Genomic DNA, 6,000 nt, shown 5'->3' on the forward strand with positions numbered 1-6,000 from the left:
CGTCATAATATACAGAAACGTTTTAAAGAAATGTACGACACACTGTGTTTTTCCATGTTTATCAGAATATAAGGTCCATGAGAACAGGGACTTTTCATCTTTTTTTTTCACTGCTTAATATGCAGTGTCTAGAATAATGCCTGAGGTATTACGTATTATGTTATATTACAATAGGTGCTTACTAAATGTTTGTCAAGTGCATGAATGAATGAATTTCTAATCCCCTCCTACCTTCTGACCCCAGGATCACTATTGTTTCTGGAATCACCATTTTAGTTTCATTAACAATAAAGGGAAGGAGGGTAAGGTTTGATGGTTTTATTTGAAGGTAGGGTTTTTAATGACCTTCTAAGGAAGACATTAAACTTAAAAAAGAGAGAGAGGACTCTGTTGAAATTCATTACATTTTTTTTTCCATTTTGACTGACTCATTTTATGAGAACAACAAGTTCACATGCAATGGAGGATTTGGATGAGAGAGAGGTGTCAGATGCAGGGAGGGAGAAACATTTTATCCTTTGTTTAAATAAGAACTACCCCTTCCTATTTTATTTATTTTAGATACTTTTTTCTTTATTTTTTTTAAAGTATATATCCAGAAAAGTGCACAAACCTTAAGCGAATTACTGATTAACTATTGCAAAGTAAACACACCCACATGCACACCACCCAGGTCAAGAAATAGAACCTTACCAACACCCAGAGCCCTCCCCACGTTCCTTCCCACCACTGCCGTATTTTTCCTCTTTAAAGGGACCACTATTATGACTTAACAACACCAAAGATTAGCTTTGCTGGGTTTTGAATTTCACATAAATGAAGTCAGGTGATACCTATTCTTTTGTAACCGGCTTCTTCAATTCCACATTCTATTTGTGAGATTCACCAGTGATGAGTGCAGCAAAGGTTAATTTATTTTCATTTTGTAGAGTCTTCCATTGTGTGACCATAACAGTTTATCTGTTCTATTCTTGACAGACATTTGGGTTGTTTCTATATGGGGCTATTATGAATAATGCTGCGATGAATAATTTTGCACATATCTTGAATGAGATTAACTCTCATTTCTGCCAGATATATACCAGAAGTGGATTTGATAGATTTTATACAGACAACATTTAGGTGTCCCTAAATGGTTACTGTATCTTCCGTTTCCACCAGTAATGTCTGAGAGTCCCAGTCGCCCCACATCCTCACCAGCACGTGGAGTTCCCTGTCACTTATTTTCATTCTCGTGGGTGTTTAGTGATCCACAATGTGACTCTCATTGCTATCTTCCTGATGACTGGTGAGACCGAGCAGCTTTTCACGTGTTCACTGACCATTCTATTTTTATAAGGTTGCTGTTCAGATCTTTTGCCCATATATTTTCAACTTGGACTGTCTTTTCCTTTGTATGAGTTCTTTATATATTCTGAATGTGATTCTTTTATATGTACCGTGATTATCTTTCCTTATTCTGTAACTTCCTTTCTTGATCATCTGGCTTTCAATGAACCACAGGTTTTTTTTAATTTTTATGAAAATTTATTTACAAATATTCTTCTTTATGATTAGTGCTTTTTGTATGCTATTTCATAGTATTTACCTATCCCAAGATCAAGAAGCTATTATTGTCCTATATTGTCTTCTAGAAGCTTTCATGTTTAAATCTGCAGGCCACATAGACTTTGTTTTTTATTTTTTATTTTTATTTATTATTTTTTTTTTTTTAGAGACAGAGTCTCACTTTGTCACCCTTGATAGAGTGCCGTGGCATCACACAGCTCACAGCAATCTCCAACTCCTGGGCTTAGGTGATTCTCCTGCCTCAGCCTCCCAAGTAGCTGGGACTACAGGCGCCCACCACAATGCTCAGCTATTTTTTTGTTGCAGTTTGGCCGGGGCAGGGTTTGAACCCGCCACCCTCGGTATATAGGGCCAGTGCCCTACTCACTGAGCCACAGGTGCTGCCCAAGACCACATAGAATTTGTATCTCTCATTAGTAAATTTTCTTTACTATAGTGTGAGGTAGGGGTTGAGTTTTATTTCAATTACTCCATTCAGATATCCATCTAACCCAGAATCATTTATTGATAAGATTGTCCTTTCCTCACTGCTCTGAAGTGCCAACTTTTTCATAAATTAAGTGCTTTGATATGAATGAGTCTGTATTTGAGCTTTCTGTTCCTTCAGTTGTTTGTCTGTTGTGCCAAAGCCACACAGCCTTGATTACTATAGCTTTACATATATCTTGATATCTACAAGTAAGTGCTCTAACTTTGCTCCTCTGTGAGGTGGTCTTAGCTATCCCTGGTTCTTTGCATCGCTTTCTCACTCTTATACAGAATAGAAAGTATCATTAAAAGTAAAAGGTCTTCCCATTCCGGTTTGCCCTCACATCTTCCCGTCACCAGCTCTAGCTTGAGGTCACAAAGTCACAGCCCCACTTCATTCTACAAGTGGCCTTGGGGGTAGCCCTCACTGCCATGCTAGGAACTGCCTATTCCATGCCCAGTTCTTCTCGTCCTTCCCCCAAAGGGCACCTTCTTGCGTGCAGCAGATCTGTGCACTCCAACACCCGTAAGTTTCACGGCTGCTGACCTTACCTCATTGCCATTGTTCCTGTTTTACAAATAAAGCATGTTCGTTCTGACTGCTAGGTCAGACATGGTGTTGAGTGTTTGCAGGCACAAACTTATTTCATCTTCACTACCACCCTTGCAAGTAGATGCCCTTTTTCTACCCTTTAAGGACGCACACCATCCGCTCCCCCTGACTTCCCCACTCATTTTTTCTCTGTTATCTTCAATGTTTCCACAAAACAGAGCTTTTCTGAATTAGATGGGAGCTAGGAGACATTTACTTTGACAGATGAGATGATGAATGTGTAGAGAGAGAACTGATTTTCCTGGGGACTCCTCAGCTTGTTGACAGCTGTTGACAGCTTGTTGACAGCCAGTCTCTCTCTCTCTCTCTCTCTCTCTCTCTCTCTCTCTCTCTCTCACACACACACACACACACACACCCCCAGCACAGACTGGTCTCCCACTAGCCAAACTACTTCCTCCCTGTTTCCACCTAAATTCTTCAAAGACTTGTCTACAGTATTAGCTATTTCCACTTCCTCATCTCTCTTTCTCTCTCTGACCCACTCCAACCTTACTTCCTCCTGAAACTGCACTCATCGAGACCACCCACGCCTGCCACACGGCTGGGCCCTGTGGCCTCCTGTCTCTCTTGCTTTCTCAGCTCACATGACACACATGATCATCCCCATCTCTCTCTGAATACTCTCCCTTTCCTTTGCCTCTGTCACCATACCCGCTGGATTTTCTCCTACTTCATTGAGTATTCTTTCTCAATTCCCCTCTGCTGGATCCACCTGCTACCTGTAAGATGTAAGAGGTTTGGGCCAGGTTTGGCCTTGATCCATATTTCTATCATCACGGACTCTTTCAGTAACTCATCAGTGTCCTGGTTTTAAACATCATAGAGCTCTTGATGTTTCTCAAGTTACTAGTTCCAATTCCAACTTCTCTCTTGAGTTGTAGAATTTTAACTCTTCCTTGCCATCTTCATTTGGATGTTGTCTTAATTGAGTTCTCTACAAAATAGGGCCTGAGGCATGGAGGTACTAACAGTTTAATTGGGAGGTGCAAGTGTGAGGTATGAGGTGTAGGAGAACTGGGAAGGTGTTGACATAACGTGCTGAGTGGTGTCGCCATCCCAGCTGTCACTTCACAGGGAGTGCCCAGAGAGTCAGCAGGTCATCCAGAAGTGATGTTCACACAGCATGTGAGACTTCTCTGGAAGAGCTATTAGGTGATGTCAAGGGGGGGAATGAAGAATGTGTCTGTCTGGCTCCCTCTTAGCTCCCATTTCCCTCTGTCTGGGGAAAGAGCTAAACCCATACTTCCCATGTGTGTAATGTGACCCTGGTGTCAGGCCAGAAGCCACCTCATTATGTGATGTTTTATCCAATTCTGAGAGTAGGAGAGTGACCTTGAGTTGATGGAGGACTGACTGTCCAGTAGAGAAAGAGAAAAAAAAGAATAAGCTTGACAAAACGGATTCTCTGTTGTCTCACAGCCTTTCTCATTTCAGGAAGCAGCTCCCTTGTCCCCATGGCTCACCTTGAGTCAAGGAAACCATGAACTCAGGCATGTGCCCTGAAACCGCCTGTGAAAGTTCTCCTCACTGCCATTCTCGCTTCCTTTTGATGTATCCTCCATGCAACAAGTGTGGCCTTACCAATGGAGTGCAGGAATGCTCTCCTCTCCAGGTCTGGGGCTCTGTCCTACTGTGTGGTTCTCAAGTCAAATCACCCCCTAGGAAAGGCTTCCCCTACTCTCCTCTGGAAAGAGTCTCTCCCTCCTGACAATCTTCATTACCTTGTGTTATTTCATCCTCAGTACTTTCCACTTTCTGAAATTATATTGTTATGTATGTGTGATCTATTGTCTGTCTTCCCAACTATGATGTAAGCTCCATTTAGGTACAGAGAGTCTGTTTCTTCCTGTATTCACAGCACCCAGGACAGTCCTGGATACATACAAGGGGCTCCATACATGTTTGTTGAATGAATGACAGAATGAACCACAGGTGCATGGGGGGATAAACTATGTAGCAAGGAATGCATCTGTTTGCCTGACTCTTCATTTGGTTAGGTCTTTCTGTGACTGAAAATACTTTTAGAGCAGGGACTATGGGCAAAGTAAAAGGTTTTATTTAGGTCCTGCTAAACTTTAGGGATCAGTAACAGCCTTTCTCCTGCCCCCATTTTTAAAAATTAGACTTTTAAAAGTAAAATAAGTATAGATATGTGTTCAGTGTTAAGAAATGATAGAGATTCCTTTTGTTCTTGCACGGTTGTACCTCTTACGAAAACCAAGGAATGCTCTTGGTACCCTGGTACAATATCACATCAATGCAGTCAGATATAGGGCAATCCATGGCCATGTTATCTCTTCAAAGACATGGCCATTTCTCTACTGCCTTCACCATGTCCTTAGCTTTGGCAAGCCCTAACCTATTCTCTAGTTCTACTATTTTCTTATTGCAAAAATATTATGTAACATTTCAGGACTAGCCTTTTTTACTCAGTATAATTCTCTGGAGAATCATCCAGGCTGTTGCACGCACCAATAGTTCATTCTCCTTTATTGCTAAATAGTATTCCCTGGTATGAATGTGTCACAGTTTGTTTAACCATTAGCCCATTCAAGGACATTGGGGTTGTTTCCAGTTTGGGACTATAATGAAGAAAATTGCTGTGACATTTAAGGACAGGGATTTTTGTCAAAGTAAGTTTTTATTTTTATGGGATAAATGAACCAGAGTGCAATTGTTGGGGTGTTTTTTAGTTATATGTTTTTTGTTTGTTTGTTTTGAGACAGAGTCTCACTATGTCACCCTCAGTAGAGTGCCGTGGTATCACAGCTCACAGAAATCTCAAACTCTTGGGCTTAAGCAATTCTCTTGCCTCAGTCTCCCAAGTAGCTAGGACTACAGGTGCCCGCCAGCCTGGCTGGTTTTTGGTTTATTTTTTTTTTTTTTGTTACAGTTGTCATTGTTTAACAGGCCTGAGCTGGATTGAAGCCCACCATCCCCAGTGTATGTGGCTGGCACCCTAACCACTGAGCTATGGGTGCCGAGTCTTTTTTTTTTTTTTTTGAAGAAACTCCGTGCTATTTTCCAAGGTGGCTGTACCACTTTACACTCCTACCAGGAAAATATAAGTGATCCGGTTTCTACACATGCTCACCATTTTTGGAAAAACTAAGGAGCATTATTTAGCTCCTGCTAGAGTTCTAGGTGAGTTTGGGATTCGTTAAAAGTCTTTCTTTTGCCCCTATTCTTTTTAAAAGACTGATGCTCTGCCTCTAGTTAGGCCCAGGTGGGGGAATCACTTGAATAGTACAAGCCGGCAGCCATGTATGCAAAATGCCCACTAACCATTTTCCTTTAAGATGACGACAACGGAAGAAACACATACTTCTTGGACTTCCTACTCAATT

Source organism: Nycticebus coucang, chromosome 14 (genome assembly GCF_027406575.1).
Source record: "Nycticebus coucang isolate mNycCou1 chromosome 14, mNycCou1.pri, whole genome shotgun sequence".
Taxonomy (NCBI): domain Eukaryota; kingdom Metazoa; phylum Chordata; class Mammalia; order Primates; family Lorisidae; genus Nycticebus; species Nycticebus coucang.